Source organism: Rattus norvegicus, chromosome X (genome assembly GCF_021556685.1).
Source record: "Rattus norvegicus strain SHRSP/BbbUtx chromosome X, alternate assembly SHRSP_T2T, whole genome shotgun sequence".
In the NCBI taxonomy this organism is placed as follows: Eukaryota; Metazoa; Chordata; class Mammalia; order Rodentia; family Muridae; genus Rattus; species Rattus norvegicus.
In genome coordinates this window covers 12,549,748-12,567,695 of record NC_141554.1, presented here as the reverse complement: position 1 = coordinate 12,567,695, position 17,948 = coordinate 12,549,748, and the positions used below count along the sequence as shown (strand labels likewise).

Genomic DNA, 17,948 nt, shown 5'->3' with positions numbered 1-17,948 from the left:
AGCCTTCTGTCTGTTGTAGGATTGGTAAAGATCTATTCCCAATCTGTTGGTTGTTGTTTTGTCCTAACAAAGGTCTCCTTTGCCTTACAGAAGCTTTGCAGTTTTATGAGATCCCACTTGTTGATTGTTGATATTAGAATTGGTATTCAGTTTCCCAGAATTTTATTGAGTATTTTTGCATCAATATTCGTAGGGGAAATTGGTCTGAAGTTCTCTTTCTTTCTTGGATCTTTGTGTGGTTTATGTATAAGAGTAATTGTGGCTTCATAGAAGGAATTCGTTAGTGCTCCATCTGTTTCAATTTTGTGGAATAGTTTGGATAGTATTGGTATGAGGTCTTCTATGAAGGTCTGATAGAATTCTGCACTGAACCCATCTGGACCTGGGCTCTTTTTGGTTGGGAGACCTTTAATGACTGCTTCTATTTCGTTAGTAGTTATGGGGTTGATTAAATGGTTTATCTGTTCCTAATTTAATTTCTATACCTGGTATCTGTATACGAAATAGTCCATTTCCTGCAGATTTTCAAGTTTTGTTGAATATAGGCTTTTGCAGTAGGATCTGATGATTTTTGGAATTCCCTCTGATTCTGTAGTTATGTCTCCCTTTTCATTTCTGACTTTGTTAATTTGGACACACTCTCTGTGTCCTCTGGTTAGTCTGGCTAAGGGTTTATCTATCTTGTTGATTTTCTCAAAGAACCAACTTTTGGTTCTGTTGATTCTTTCTATGGTCCTTTTTATTTATACTTGGTTGATATCAGCTCTGAGATTGATTATTTCCTGCCTTCTACTCCTCCTGGGTGTATTTGCTTCTTTTTGTTCTAGAGCTTTTAGGTGTGCTGTCAAGCTGGTGACATATGCTCTCTCCTGTTTCTTTCTGCAGGTACTCAGAGCTATGAGTTTTCCTCTTAGCACAGCTTTCATTGTGTCCCATAAGTTTGGGTATGTTGTACCTTCATTTTCATCAAATTCTAAGAAGTCTTTAATTTCTTTCTTTATTTCTTCCTTGACCAGGTTATCATTGAGTAGAGCATTGTTCAACTTCCATGTGTATGTGGGCGTTCTTCCCTTATTGTTATTGAAGACCAGCTTTAGGCTGAGGTGGTCTGATAGGATGCATGGGATCATTTCTATCTTTCTGTATCTGTTGAGGCCTGTTTTATGACCAATTATATGGTCAGTTTTGGAGAAAGTACCATGAGGTGCTGAAAAGAATGTATATCCTTTTGCTTTAGGATAGAATGTTCTATAAATATCTGTTAAGTCCATTTGGTTCATGACTTCTCTTAGTCTGTCTAAGTCTCTGTTTAATTTCTGTTTCCATGACCTGTCCATTGATGAGAGGGGTGTTGAAATCTCCTATTATTAGTGTGTGAGTTGCAATGTGTGTTTTGAGCTTTAGTAAGGTTTCTTTTACCTATGTAGGTGCCCTGTATTTGGAGCATAGATACTTAGGATTGAGAGTTCATCCTGGTGGATTTTTCCTTTGATGACTATGAAGTGACCTTTCTTATCTTTTTTGATGACTTTTAGTTGAAAATTGATTTTATTCGATATTAGAATGGCTACTCCAGCTTGCTTCATCGGACCATTTGCTTGGAAATGCCTTTCACTCTGAGGTAGTGTCTGTCTTTGTCTCTGAGGTGTGTTTCCTGTAGGCAGCAGAATGCAGGGTCCTCATTGAGTATCCAGTTTGTTAATCTGTGTCTTTTTATTGGGGAGTTCAAACCATTGATGTTGAGAGATATTAAGCAATAGTGATTATTGCTTCCTGTTATATTCATATTTGAATGTGAGGTTATGTTTGTGTGCTTTTCTTTGTTTTGTTGCCAAGATGATTAGTTTCTTGCTTCTTCTAGGGTATAGCTTGCCTCCTTATGTTGGGCTTTACCATTCATTATCCTTTGTAGCGCTGGATTTGTAGAAAGATATTGTGTAAATTTGGTTTTGTCATGGAATATCTTGGTTTCCCCATCTATGGTAATTGAGAGTTTTGCAGGATACAGTAACCTGGGCTGGCATTTGTGTTCTCTTAGGGTCTGTATGACATCTGTCCAGGATCTTCTGGCTTTCATAGTCTCTGGTGAGAAGTCTGGTGTGATTCTGATAGGTCTGCCTTTATATGTTACTTGACCTTTTTCCCTTACTGCTTTCAATATTCTTTCTTTATTTTGTGCATTTGGTGTTTTGACTATTATGTGACGGGAGGAGTTTCTTTTCTGGTCCAATCTATTTGGAGTTCTGTAGGCTTCTTGTATGCTTATGGGCATCTCTTTCTTTAGGTTAAGGAAGTTTTCTTCTATGATTTTGTTGAAGATATTTACTGGTCCTTTGAGCTGGGAGTCTTCGCTCTCTTCTATACCTATTATCCTTAGGTTTGATCTTCTCATTGAGTCCTGGAATTCCTCTACAGAGCATCTAGGTGTCTATTCCAGAGAGTGCTCATCCACACTGTTTTCCCTCTCATCCCTCAAGCTCTGTGACTGTTCCATGTCTATCTCTTCACTCCCCAGTAAAGCCTCCCATTCTTTTAGAACCTTGTGCATGTGTGGTCTTCCTTTTTTAACCAAATGAGAAATGATCTATGCATCATGGAACTTTTCCCATTTTGGAACCAAAGGATTAATTTTATATTGTCTATTCTTTGAAAAATTTAGGGTAAAAAAAACTGCTGACATTCCTGTCACTGTAGGAAGGGAGAACTCCATGTGAGGAGTGCTTTCTGCACTCTGACTGCACAGCACACACTTTACTGTATGTCCTCCAACAGTGAGGAACGACGACCTCAGTCACTGTCAGAGGGGAGTGCTGTAAATTATTATGGGTTAGGGTCCTTTCTCTAAGGATGCCCAATGTTTTGTTCTTAGACATTAACAGTAGTATACAGTCCCCTCAGTCTACACAGACATCTCTCGTTAAAGGTGCTTTGTTAGCAATCTCTCTGGCAACAGTAGTGAGTTACAATTTCCTTCAATATTATTTCTACCATAATATGTACATTGACTTTCATGCCTCTAGAAAATATCTACAGTACATTTCATAATAGAAAAATATATTACAAATATTCTGAATTATTTACAGCAAAGTTCTATTATCTCTATGCAACATTTATTTGATACGGTACTGACAAGTTACACATTTGTATGAAAGTTAAAAAAAAAAAATCCAGATGGTTTCTCGACTGCCAAGCAAGAAAGTGATTTTATTTTCCTTTTCAAAACCAACTTTGTTGCATAAAGGATTGTTTGAAGATATTTTTTTAAATACAATTTTTTAAATTAAAGAACTCAAAACATTTTCCTCAGGAAAAAAATTAAAGAGTCAAAGGTTAAATGAAAGTATGGAGATTATTCAAATGTTTTGAAGCTGAGTTTTTTTCAAAAACCATTGACAACAGTTAAATATTAACACACTGCACCCCATGAGAGACCCTAGTCCTGAAAAAAAAAAGCCATCAGAAATATGACAACACTCTTTAGTCCTAATTCTCAGACTTAGTATGACAGACAAATTTTTAGTTGACTGCAAATGTTGTTCACTGTTTGCTTAAATACAAATTGAACATTTTTCTTATCAGAGTTCTCTTCAAACTCTTCTGTGGCATTGTTGTTTAAATGTTTGGGTTCAACAGCAAGGCAGTATTTTGGGGTAGCTTTGCTAAAGAACTGCCTTAGTTTTTAACTGATATCATTCAATTTCAATCACCCATACATCTGGCAGAATATCTTCGGGAATCTAATGAAACAAAATGTTTATCTTTCCAGATTCCTCCTTTCTCTTAGTTATTACAGTACAATGAAAAACAACACTCTCTTCCTTCCCTAAATTTTCCATATGAGCTGAGAGGTTAAAGCATACAGCTCGGTGTCTTATGACATCCAGCGTTTATCCATGAAAAAATCACGTGCTGGTGGTTATTATGAGCGCCATCTTTTGTTCTTTAGTTTCCTCCTCTTGTTCATTCCAGCTTTAGACAGAAATTCTTCTTTGGCCTTTGGCTGGCTAGAAACTTTTGAAGAATTCTACTGACTGAAGTTTGTGGGTACATGGTGAGCTAGTCCTCCCTGAGAAGCAAAGTTGACATTGCAGCCACCAACTACCCACTTGAAAGATTTGTCTCTACTGTGGGTCAGCATGTGTGGCTGTAACCAACTCTGACTGTTTGATGAGGTGTTATACACCTTAAAACCATTCACAAGCAAGTGAATAACCCTCCACTCTGTCAATCTACATACATGGAGCGAATGTGGTCTGCCAGGTCTGGGCTGAAGTTGAAGCACTCCTGGCATTGGCTCCAACAACAGTTATAGGCTATGTGTTTGCCTGAAGCAGTAGCTCTCCCTTGTCCATTCATCATGGCTGGAGTTGAATGTCCACTAGAAATTGTACTGCCTATGGCTATCAGAGTACTGCTTATGCTGTCCCGATGTCCCAGCGACCCAAGGATGGCAGTTCAGACGAAGCAGGCAATGCTTTGGCTCAAGATCTTTGCGGTTTTTAGTCCTGGAGCTTCTAATAAAATCTGGGAGAACTTCCTTCTTAATAGGCCACATGATAACCCTTTTCATGGCCTCTCCTCTCTGGGTATGTACTATCAGAAAGGAAGTAAAAGAGATGAAAATGTTTGTTTTCCAGCTTCAACGGTGTGCTGATATTTTGCTATTGTTGTTTCTTCTTACATCTTTCTTTTTATGTGTGTCTATTTCTTAAGGGGGAAAATAAGCTAAATAACGCCTTTAATAGTATTAACTGGCAGAAACAAACACTTTGAGTCCAATGTGATTAAGCACAAATCAATCATTTCTCCCCTCAGGTTTTGTAAGCATGTATGTGGTCACATTAACTGCTTTAATTTAAATTAGTATTTTGAAATACAAATGGCATGACATTTACTTCTCAAATCAGTACCACTCTTTCCTCTGTCCTTCTCTTTCCCTTAGCAATCTAATTTTTATTGATTATCTTGTCCTTTTTAACTTCAACAGTATAAAATTAAATACCCAAACACTGTTGTGGGAAATAATGTGACCTTCGTTATAAAAGACAAGGCAGTCAGCACAATTACAGATTTTAGCATTGTAGAAACAATATTTCTTAGTATCAATCTTCCTTTCTTTCTACTTTGGTTATGAAATCAGAGTATGGATACTAAGATGCACTTATATTTATGCAATCATATATTTAAGTACATTTGATTTTGTCTTTTCTTTTCACTGATTTAACATGATTACATTTCAAGTTTAGTTAATAGTTTCTAAGACAAGAGCTCAATCTCTAAAATTTACAACATTTATTCAAAATTATATGTAGATAGTTCTCTAAATATTTGTTCAAATAACAGGAAGTAAAGACTTCAAAGATCTACCACGACCCCATAATTACACATGAAGCTACCTACCACTATTTAAAAGGTGATGCATACTGAAAGATGAAGAACATGGGAATTTTCTGAATTAGAAGGATGGGACTAAGGTTATAGTTCAGTGGAGAACAGTTCCACAGCATATGCAAGACCCTGTGCTCAATCTCCAGTACTGAAATAAGAGACAAAGAAACATAGGCAAGAAGGTCAAGGGGAATATAAAGACCTGTAGAAGGACATGAGAGACATAATTACAGCACAGTTACTAGATGTCAGTGATGTCCTCTGTGTGTTGAAAATGAAAATGAATGTTTGGGCCAACAAACAGAAAAACTATTGCTCATTGTTTTGAGAAACAAAACTTAAAAGTTGATTAGTATTTAATTAAAAAATGGTTCAAAACAAATAGTGTCAAGTTTTGTTTGTCGGTTGGTTGGTTGATTGGTTGGTTAGCTTCTTTTTCCTAAAGATTGGAACTAGACATAAAACAGCAATGGAAGTTGGAGCACATAGGCAATTGTACTTGCTTTCACTTCCTTGCTATTGCCTGCTGTGACTACAGAAGAATGGACCCTGTTCCAAGTGTCTTTTGAATTTTCATTCTGCTGTTTTATTGATATATGTCACTATATACTCACACATGTACACCATCTATAATATACACAAATGGCAATCAAAATGATATATTCTTTGGGGTTTCTGGTTTTCAGACTAAAGCCAATGACCTTTCAGAATTTCGTATCTCACTTAAGGTTTGAAAAGAAGTAAATCACCATATGATGAACAGGTCACTTCCACAAATCAAGAACCCTTTTCAGGTACATGAGGATATGGATAGGATAGAAAACAGGAAAGAGTGTGTGTTTCCCAAGGTTCATTAAACAAAATTAAGAGAGACCCTTTGAAAAGAATAAAAGAGGTAAAAACCTTGCACTTTGTAGAGAAAAGGGTTATATACAAAGTAAGGAGAAGGAATAATGCTTATCAGAGAAGAAATCAAATGAAATTTAAAATTAAAAAATAATCGAATAAGGGAAAATCAATAAATAAACAAGAAATAAAAAGAAAAAGCTTCAAGCCAAGGAACTTCAAGCCTAAGGTGGTGTCACATGTCTTTAACTCCAGTACTTATAGGACAGAGGCAGTAAGATCTCTATGCATTCCAGGCTAGTGTAGTTTACATATTGAGTTTCATGCCAGCAAAGACTGTGTAGTGAGATCTTGTCTCAAAATTATTTTAATTTATAAAAGAAAGCAGCACTATTAATAACATATTGGGAAGGCTAATAAAATTTTAAATAAATTATTTATACAAGGAATTAAATAGGGGACTTTAGCACAGACCTTACAGCTCATGAACCTGTCAAGTTAGAAGAAATGGCTCAATTCCTCAAAAAAGCCAACACTACAAAAACAACATGAAAAAGATAATGTGAACAATCCTGTCAGGGTTACAAAAATTGAAGTTATTATACCAATCTCACAAACAAGAAGTCTCCAGGGTCTGGCTTACTAGACAATTCTGTTAGATATTTAGTGAAGAACTATCATCAATATTTTGGAAACTCCTCCAAAAAAATCAAAGAAAGGAAATGACTGTTTGCTTCCCTTCATGAGATCAGTAGTATATGATACCAAAAGTAGCCAAGGGTATGTTCTGCATTATTTGTTAACTTTCCTACATTACATAACACTGTAAGTGTCAGTTTCTTATGGCTGCTGTAACAAAACACCAAAACTAATTGGCTTTAAACAAAATAAATATTGTCTTTCACAGCTCAGAGGCCAGGTATCAAATGTTTTCTCTGAAGACTCTAATGAAGAAACATATCCTACATCCTTAAATTTTTTGAAATTTATTAGTTTTTCTTTTATGGTTATAATTGTTTTTCCTGCATATGTTTCTGCATCATGGGCATGGTGAGTCCCCAATGAGGCTAAAAGAGAGAATCAGATCCCCAAGACTCAAGTTACAAATGACTGTGACTCACTAAATGATTAGGGGGATTGAACCCCAGTACTCAGGAAAAGTAGTCAGTGGTGCTTCTCCAGCCTCAAAGACAGTGACTGTATTTATTTTAATTACATTTATTTTATGTATTCATTTGTTTATTTATTTATGTTGTTGTTGCTGTCTGTTTGTTGAGACAGGGTCTCTCTACATATCACTGACTGTCCCACACCTTAAACATATAGACCAGACCAGACCAGTAAAAGCGATCCACCTGCCTCTGACTCTCAAATGCTGGGATTTAAGGTGGGTGCCACCAAGCCTGGCTCCTACACCTTTCTTAACTTGTGGTTAGCATGTAATCTCTCATACTATTTAGCTTACACATGCATCATTTCAATTTTTGCTCCTTTTATCACATGTCAATCTCCGTGTGTGTGTGTGTGTGTGTGTGTGTGTGTGTGTGTGTGTGTGTGTGTGTTAAAAATACCACTCAGAGTTCAGTGTGGTAGTGCACACATATAATCCCAGAATTTGGGAAGTAGAAGATGAGTAGTTCAAGGCTAGCCTCAGCTACATGACAATTCACTGTCAGCCTAGGCTACATGAAATACTGTGTCAAAAATAAAACAACCAAATAAAAGACAAATTCTCAAATTAGATTACAACCTAGCATAACCCAGCATGACTTCACCTTGGCTTACATTTTTAAGAGGCATACATATAAATGAGATAATATTCCTCCGTGGCAAAGTTTTCAATTTCAACAAAAATTTTTGATCACTATAATTAAAAGTACCAAACCAGTAAGTAGAAAATCAGCTGAGATAAAGTTTTGCTTAACAAGACTCCACTGATGGAAGAAGCACAGATGGTTTTTGCCAAGGCCTTAAGATTTATTTTTAATAGCAACCATGTTTATGTTACCATGACATTAGCAGCATCAACACATTCCCTAAGTAGTTATAAATGCAGTCCTGTTATCAGGAGCAGTGTCCCTGAAAGTAGAGGAAATCAAACAATTGTTCAGTTGCAGTCACTTTATCTATGGCTGCAATGCTGCTAAAGAACCATCCTGTTGCAATGCTTGAGTGCCCACAAAACAGGAATGTCTGCTAATTCTCTTCTCATGTTGGGGGTCAGGGGGGAGACGCATGACTGATGTGCATGCATTTACTGTTTCATTTCATCCTTTACAAACTCATATTTTCTCATTTTCCCAAGTAAGAAGCACAGTGTATCAGAGTCTAGAAAACAGAAGCCCCTTTTAACAGAAGCCTGCATTTTAATGATTTTTCTCATTGCAGTGGTAAAATGTCTGCTACAGGAAACTTAAGGAGAAAGGATTCATTCTGCCTCATAGTTTCAGAGGACATTATATTGCCACAACATGGGATAGCAAAAGGAACTTGTCAAAAATATATGGCCCAAGTTCTGCGCATCTTGGCAGATAGGAATTTGACGGTAGACTAGGCCACAGTCTCAAAGGTTCGACAGCCTTTTCTAAAAACAGCACCATGATTTGTACAACAGGCATTCAAACATGAGAGACTGTGAAGGACATTTTACACTGAGCCTTAAATGGGATTGAAAACAATGAATTAGTTTCATAAGTGATAGTCAAAATTAGAAGCAGAGTGGCAAATAGCAACTTGTGTATCTAAACAAATCCTACTGTATCTAAGGAAAGAAACAATTCTCAGAACCGCAGGGCCAAGGTCAACTGCCACAAACCACTGCAATAATAGGAAGAGGCAGACCATGACAAAGCAGTACTTGAAGTGAGGGACAGTGGGAGAGATCTTTTTTCCCTCAGTTGCCTTCTAACCTCTGATCCTCTCTCCAGCATCTTCAAGTAACCAATCCCAGTCTAAGGCCAGAAACACTCAGTAAAGAGTCTCTGCCTGACCAACCAAGGCTAATTACATCTTCTAGTCATCTAATCATTTGGACCATTTCTAAGTGGGGGTCATTTACTGTAATTGGTATAATAGAAATACACAGTTATTCGGCTAGTCATTGTGGTATGCACCAATCTTAGCACTGGGGAGGTGGTAATAGGGGGATCATGTGCTTGATCCTAGCCTAAAGTATATAGCAAGGTCCTGTTCCAAACAAAAATACACAAGTATGTTTAATCATGTTGATCATGTTTTCACCATTCTGACACCTTTCCACCCCACACCTAAATTTCTCCATCTAGCTTCTAAGTCACATTCCACAAGAATAGGATAGGGAACATAGGTGGTCACAGACTGGATTTCTGTAGTTCTGTGACAAACAGCCATGGAGGGTATTTTAAGACACTGAACAGAATATATTACAGACAACAATGTCAAAGTCTGGCTTTCTACTAATGCACAAATCCTTGTTCTATAGACCTCAACTTGTTTTTGTGTACTGAAGCAACTAAGGCAGCTCTCTCCTTCATAAGATTTAATATATCTACCCACTTGAGTCATGGTGGTACATGACTTTAATCCCAGTCCCAGGGAGACAGAGGCAGGACCATTCTATCTACATAGAGTTCCTGGGCTGCCAGGGTTAAATAATGAGACCCTGTCTCAAAAAGTATACAATCAATAGCTGAGATAGATTTTATTATATTGAATTTTAATTGTAATATACATTCATCAAAATCATTTGCTATATAAAACAAACAAAGAAACAAACAATAACAAAAAAGGATTTGATGGTACTGCATGAAGCTGAGGATATTCACAATACCCCTTGAGATCTCTGTATTTTCTAACCAATACCAAATTTTTTATCGGTCTGCTAAGTATTACCTAGTGCTGACCATTAATAAAGATTATTATTAAGTTGTTCATACTCAGAGAGATAGTGACTCAGGCTATCTTAGGGGCCAAGACTCAATTCAAAAGCTAGACAGATTTCTCTTGCTACTCTCTGCTCCAGACAGTTCTCCAGGCAGTTCTCTCTTGCTATTCTTAAAAACTTCTCAAGATAGCTCATCTCTTGAAGATCATAAGTCCGGTCTTTTACAGATCAATCCAGTCATTTACTCCAAGTTTCCTTTTGAATGTCCTATGAATCAGCATCTCATGACCCCAGCCCCTTAATTCTTAGGAGACATCAAGCACATCTTTCCTTTTATTTTTTTTTATGTTTATGCTATCATCTTATCCCTATCTAAACTGAAGAATGAATGGGAAAATGTGTCTTAGGATCCAGAATGAAAACAATTTTTCCTTTATACATATGTGTGTTAATGTTATTTTATTTACATTTCAAATATTATCCCCCTTCCTGGTTTCCCCTCTGTAAACCCCCTATCCCATCCTCCTCCCCCTGCTTCTATGAGGGTGCTCCCACATCCACCTACCTACTTCCTCCTTACCCCCTAGCATTCCTCTATGCTGAGTCATAGAGCATCCACAGGATCAAGGACCTCACCTCCCATTGATGCCAGATAAGGCACAGGGACCCCAATGGAAGAGTCTGGGGAAGGAATGAAGGAGCTGAAGAGGTTTGCAACTCCATAGGAAGAACAGCAATATTAACCAACAGGACACCCCAGAGATCCCAGGGATTAAACCACACCTCTCCTTTTAACATTGCAAAAGAACTCAGAAATCTGCCTGCCTCTGCACACATGATAAACTAGTTGTGTGGGGCCCTGTTCTGAAATTACTATTTCTACCATTTCTGGGCCTAAACTTGCTCTGTCCCAGGCTGATCCTTAACTCAGGAATTTGTCTGCCTTTGTAACCAGGTATAAAAAAAAAATGAAAGGAATTTGCTGCAATCCTAACTCCCTAAATCTCTTTATCTCTTTCCTTAGTATCTTTCTGACAAGTGATTCACACTGCAGCTGCTTTTGTTCCTTTAGATACCTGAAGCCCCTCATATGATTCATACTGCATCCTTATATTTTGAGAAAATATATATTTTCTAACTCGTATTTTCAGAGTTTTTTCCCCATAGTCTTAAGGGCTATCCTGAAGGTCCCAGTGTTTACCATTGGGCTGAGACATTAACGCCACCTTCACCTCCACACTAATGCTGTCTGTGATTATCACCGAGTCAGTAACGTCAGTAACGTTGACCGGGAGGACATTCCTTGAAGGAGGAATGTAAAATATGTACAGTATTATACAAACAAGCCTTCTGCCCACAGCAGTCATCGACACTTGTGGAGGCCCATGCCCTGTTGACCCTGTTCCAGGGGTGGGGACCACGTCATTCCACCTCCATCAAGCGCACATGGGACCCTGCAAAGAACCATAGGAAAGGTCACCATTGGAATGCATAGTTACATAGTAGAGTATGTAGGATACTCTGTAGTTTTGTATCTTCCTATGAACTGGTATATTAGTTCAATGTAATTTTACCTATTTTTACCTGGCTTACAAGTTTTCCATATGGGCTTTTCATATACTTTTTATTTTGTCCCCTACCTTCTCCTGCCCTAGTCCTTCCTTGTTCCACTTCCTCTACTTCCAACCTGGCTCAAATTTGTCTGTCATCAGTACCCCCTTTGATATTTTCATGTCATATACATTCTGCTCAAGTCTCCTTCACTTAAGGCACCATCCCTCCCACCTAAATGGCCCCTTCCTACTTTCTCCATTCTACAGTTACCCCAAGTTAAACATTAAAAGAAATCTAAAGATTTGAAGCTAAAATTCACGTAGGTGATATTTGTGAATCTGAGTTGCCTCGCCCATTTCCCATCCATTTACCTTAAGAATTCATAATTTTATTTTTTACAAGTAAATAGAACTCTAAATATAATTTTAAGTCAAATCAAGGAGCCTCAAAGCCTTTTGAAATTGGTGACCTTGAATTCCTAATGCTCTTACCTCTGCTTCCCAAATGATAGAATCACAGGTATATACCACCACTCCAAATGGGTCTTTTGAACTTTTGGAATTAGAACTATGAATTGACAAAATAATATGTCTGGTTAACTAGCTTTATGAAATATGCTGGGAGAGTATTACCCAAACCCATAAACTGCAGGCTCTGAAAAAGCAATCTATACTTTCTATTAGAGTTATTAAATTTTGAGTCTGGGATAATCATGTGGTTTAACTTAATTGAGAAGGCATCTACTTTTACTAACTAATAACTTCAATTTCATACTTGCTTCACCTAATGTATTGAAATTGAAATTTCACAAGCAGAACCTGAAACTTTGTCACAATAAAATTCAACTATTTTCAGTCCATATTGCCTCTTTGTAGATCTCCTAATACAATTTCTTTATAACTATTTCAAAGTGATGATACATGCCAGATGTGGTGGTATTAGCACATGCAGTCAACTGGAAGCAAACATTTCATAAGTTTTATTTTGGTCACCTTTCTTAGTATTATGATGTAGTCAGTCATCCTTTTCCACTCCATAACAGGAAAGACCTAAAACCCCATTTTCCCAGAATATCCATGCTAATTATTTAGTGATCTGGCTCCTAAGTTGGGCTTAGCACTGTACCATCACATGTACTCAGTACTTAACTAGTCATGGAGTTCTTCATTAACTACCACCTGGTACAGTAAAAAGTTTCTTTGATGAAAGCTACATGCCATGCTAATTTATGATGATAAATGATGATATGGTTGAACAATATGACTGTTTAGTAGAACAATATCAGTAGGTTCCCTGCTATGGCTTATGATCTTCCAAACCAAGGATTCTTGACCAGGTTTACAGAGTCAGGCTTGAGTTCCCTCTTGTAGAGTAGGTCCCCAAATCATTCAGAGTGTAGTTAATTATCCTCATAATATCTGCCACAATTGCAACAGTGGGCACGTGTTGCCTGGAAGGTCATTATAGTAGCTCAAAGGGTTTACAGTTGAATATGACTATTGATGACTTTCTAAAACTTTCTTCCAGCTCAACTCCAACTTGATTTCTCCATGACCTGTGACCTCTTGATTTTCCTTTTCTTAATGGCAAGATTTAAAAGTGGATTCATGACCCCTGCCCACATCCCTGGCCCAAGAGGAAACTGTATATGGCCTCTGAGAACCAGTAGATAGGGGTACTAGAGCTACAGGTCCCCTGCGCCTGAGACACCACCAGAATCTGAAGGGACAGGATGAACAGCACCCAAATCCCATGGGAGGGAGAGATAAAACTTCAGAGAGGCAGACACGCCTGGGAAGCCAGAAGAAAATACACTCTGCCCACATTTCTGACTCCAGAGGAAAACACCAAACACCATCTGGGACCCTGGTGCACGGGGGCTCCTGGAAAGGGCAGCGCAGGTCCACCTGGTTACTGCCCTCGCGGAGAGCTCATAAGCAACACCCCACGAGCAAACTTGAGTCTCAGGACCACAGGTAAGACCAACTATTCTGCTCCAAGTGACCTGCCTGGTGAACGCAGGACACAGGCCCCCAGGAACAGCTAAAGACCTGTAGACAGGAAAATCTACACGCCAGAAAGCAGAACACTCTGTTCCCATAACTGGCTGAAAGAAAACAGGAATACAGGTCTACAGGAATCATGACACACAGGCTTATAGGAAAGTCTAGCCACTGTCAGAAATAGCAGAACAAAGTGACACCAGAGATAATCTGATGGCAAGAGACAAGTGCAGGAAACCAACCAATAGAAACCAAGACTAAATGGCATCACCGGAGCCCAATTCTCGCACCAAAGCAAACACTGAATATCCAAACACGCAAGAAAAGCAAGATCTAGATTTAAAATCAAATTTGATCATGATGCTGGAGGACTTCAAGAAAGACATGAAGAACTCCCTTAGAGAAACACAGGAAAACATAAACAAACAAGTAGAAGCCTATAGAGAGAAATCACAAAAATCCCTGAAAGAATTCCAGGAAAACACAATCAAACAGTTGAAGGAATTAAAAATGGAAATAGAAGCAATCAAGAAAGAACACATGGAAACAACCCTGAATATAGAAAACCAAAGGAAGAGACAAGGAGTTGTAGATACAAGCTTCACCAACAGAATACAAGAGATGGAAGAGAGAATCTCAGGAGCAGAAGATTCCATGGAAATCATCCACACAACTCTTAAAGATAATGTAAAGCAGAAAAAGCTACTGGTCCAAAACATGCAGGAAATCCAGGACTCAATGAGAGGATCAAACCTAAGGATAATAGGTATAGAAGAGAGTGAAGACTCCCAGCTCAAAGGACCAGTAAATATCTTCACCAAAATCATAGAAGAAAACTTCCCTAACATGAAGAAAGAGATGCCCATAGGCATACAAGAAGCCTACAGAACTCCAAATAGATTGGACCAGAAAAGAAACTCCTCTTGTCACATAATAGTCAAAACACCAAATGCACAAATTAAAGAAAGAATATTGAAAGCAGTAAGGGAAAAAGGTCAAGTAACATATAAAGGCAGACCTATCAGAATCACACCAGACTAATCACCAGAGACTATGAAAGCCAGAAGATCCTGGACAGATGTCATACAATCCCTAAGAGAACACAAATGCCAGCCCAGGTTACTGAATCCTGCAAAAGTCTCAATTAACATAGATAGAGAAACCAAGATATTCCATGACAAAACCAAATTTACACAACATCTTACTACAGATCCAGCGCTACAAAGGATAATAAATGGTAAAGTCCAACATAAGGAGGCAAGCTACACCCTAGAAGAAGCAAGAAACTAATCATCTTGGCAACAAAACAAATAGAAGCACACAAACATAACCTCACATCCAATATGAATATAAGAGGAAGCACTAATCACTATTCCTTAATATCTGTCAACATCTGAACATCTAAACTCCCCAATAAAAAGACACAGAATAACAAACTGGATATGCAATGAGGATCCTGCATTCTGCTGCCTACAGGAAACATACCTCAGAGACAAAGACAGACACTACCTCAGAGTAAAAGGCTGGAAAACAATTTCCAAGCAAATGGTCAGAAGATGCAAGCTGGAGTAGCCATTCTAATATCGAATAAAATCAATTTTCAAATAAAAGTCATCAAAAAATATAAGGAAGGTCACTTCATATTCATCAAAGGAAAAATCCACCAAGATAAACTCTCAATCCTAAGTACCTATGCTCCAAATACAGGGCAACTACATAGGTAAAAGAAACCTTACAAAAGCTCAAGACACACATTGCAACTCACACAATAAAAGTAGGAGATTTCAACACCCCACTCTCATCAATGGACAGGTCATGGAAACAGAAATTGAAGAGAGATGTAGACAGACTAAGAGAAGTCATGAACCAAATGGACTTAACAGATATTTATAGAACATTCTACCCTAAAGCAAAAGGATATACATTCTTCTCAGCACCTCATGGTACTTTCTCCAAAACTGACCATATAATTGGTCATAAAACAGGCCTCAACAGATGCAGAAAGATAGAAATGATCCCATGCATCCTATCAGACCACCTCTGCCTAAAGCTGGTCTTCAATAAAAATAAGGGAAGAACGCCCACATATACATGGAAGTTGAACAATGTTCTACTCAATGATAACCTGGTCAAGGAAGAAATAAAGAAAGAAATTAAAGACTTCTTAGAATTTGATGAAAATGAAGGTACAACATACCCAAACTTATGGGACACAATGAAAGCTGTGCTAAGAGGAAAACTCATAGCTCTGAGTGCCTGCAGAAAGAAACAGGAGAGAGCATATGTCACCAGCTTGACAGCACACCTAAAAGCTCTAGAACAAAAAGAAGCAAATACACCCAGGAGGAGTAGAAGGCAGGAAATAATCAATCTCAGAGCTGATATCAACCAAGTATAAATAAAAAGGACCATAGAAAGAATCAACAGAACCAAAAGTTGGTTCTTTGAGAAAATCAACAAGATAGATAAACCCTTAGCCAGACTAACCAGAGGACACAGAGAGTGTGTCCAAATTAACAAAGTCAGAAATGAAAAGGGAGACATAACTACAGAATCAGAGGGAATTCAAAAAAATCATCAGATCCTACTACAAAAGCCTATATTCAACAAAACGTGAAAATCTGGAGGAAATGGACAATTTCCTATACGGATACCAGGTATAGAAGTTAAATTAGGAACAGATAAACCATTTAAACAACCCCAACTTCTAACGTAATACAAGCAGTCATTAAAGGTCTCCCAACCAAAAAGAGCCCAGGTCCAGACAGGTTTACTGCAGAATTCTATCATACCTTCATAGAAGACCTCATACCAAAACTATCCAAACTTTTCCACAAAATTGAAACAGATGGAGCACTACCGAATTCCTTCTATGAAGCCACAATTACTCTTATACCTAAACAAAACAAAGATCCAACAAAGAAAGAGAACGTCAGACCAATTTCCCCTATGAATATTGATGCAAAAATACTCAATAAAATTCTGGCAAACTGAAATTCCAGAGCACATCAAAACAATCATCCACCATGATCAAGCAGGGTTCATCCCAGGCTTGCAGGGATGGTTTAATATATGGAAAACCATCAACGTGATCCATTATAGAAACAAACTGAAAGAACAAAATCACATGATCATTTCATTAGATGCTGAGAAAGCATTTGACAAAATTCAACACCCCTTCATGATAAAAGTCCTGGAAAGAATAGGAATTCAAGGCCCATAACTAAACATAGTAAAAGCCATATACAGCAGACCATTCGCTAACATTAAACTAAATGGAGAGAAACTTGAAGCAATCCCACTAAAATCAGGGAGTAGACAAGGCTGCCCACTCTCTCCCTACTTATTCAATATAATTCTTGAAGTTCTAACCAGAGCAATCAGACAACAAAAGGAGATCAAGGGTATAAGGATTGGAAAAGAAGAAGTCAAAATATCACTATTTGCAGATGATATGATAGTATATTTAAGTGATCCCAAAAGTTCTACCAGAGAACTACTAAAGCTGATAAACAACTTCAGCAAGTGGCTGGGTATAAAATTAACTCGAATAAATCAGTAGCCTTCCTCTACACAAAAGAGAAACAAGCCGAGAAAGAAATTAGGGAAAGGACACCCTTCATAATAGACCCAAATAAAATAAAGTACCTTGGTGTAACTTTTACCAAGCAGGGAAAAGATCTGTACAATAAGAACTTCAAGCCTCTGAAGAAAGAAATTGAAGAAGACCTCAGGAGATGGAAAGATCTCCCATGCTCTTGAATTGGCAGGATTAATATAGTAAAAATGGCAATTTTACCAAAAGCGATCTACAGATTCAATGCAACCTCCATCAAACTACCAATCCAATTCTTCAAAGAGTTAGACAGAACAATTTGTAAATTCATCTGCAATAACAAAAAACCCAGCATAGCTAAAATTATCCTCAACAATAAAAGGACTTCAGGGGGAATCACTATCCCTGAACTCAAGCAGTATTACAGAGCAATAGGGATAAAAACTGCATGGTATTGGTACAGAGACAGACAGACCAGTGAAATAGAATTGAAGACCCAGAAATGAGCCCACACACCTATGGTCACTTGATTTTTGACTAAGGAGCCAAAATCATCCAATGGAAAAAAGATAACATTTTCAGCAAATGGTGCTGGTTCAACTGGAAGTCAGCATGTAGAAGAATGCAGATCAATCCATGCTTATCACCCTGTACAAAGCTTAAGTCCAAGTGGATCAAGGACCTCCACATCAAACCAGATACACTCAAACTAATAGAAGAAAAAGTGGGGAAGCATCTG

The 17,948-nt window shown here is 37.9% G+C and overlaps 1 pseudogene; it reads right to left on the bottom strand.

Annotated features, from left to right (window-relative positions):
* Positions 1-3,537: 3,537 nt before the first annotated feature.
* Positions 3,538-9,603, bottom strand: Aebp2-ps1 (AE binding protein 2, pseudogene 1; annotated as a pseudogene).
* Positions 9,604-17,948: the final 8,345 nt, after the last annotated feature.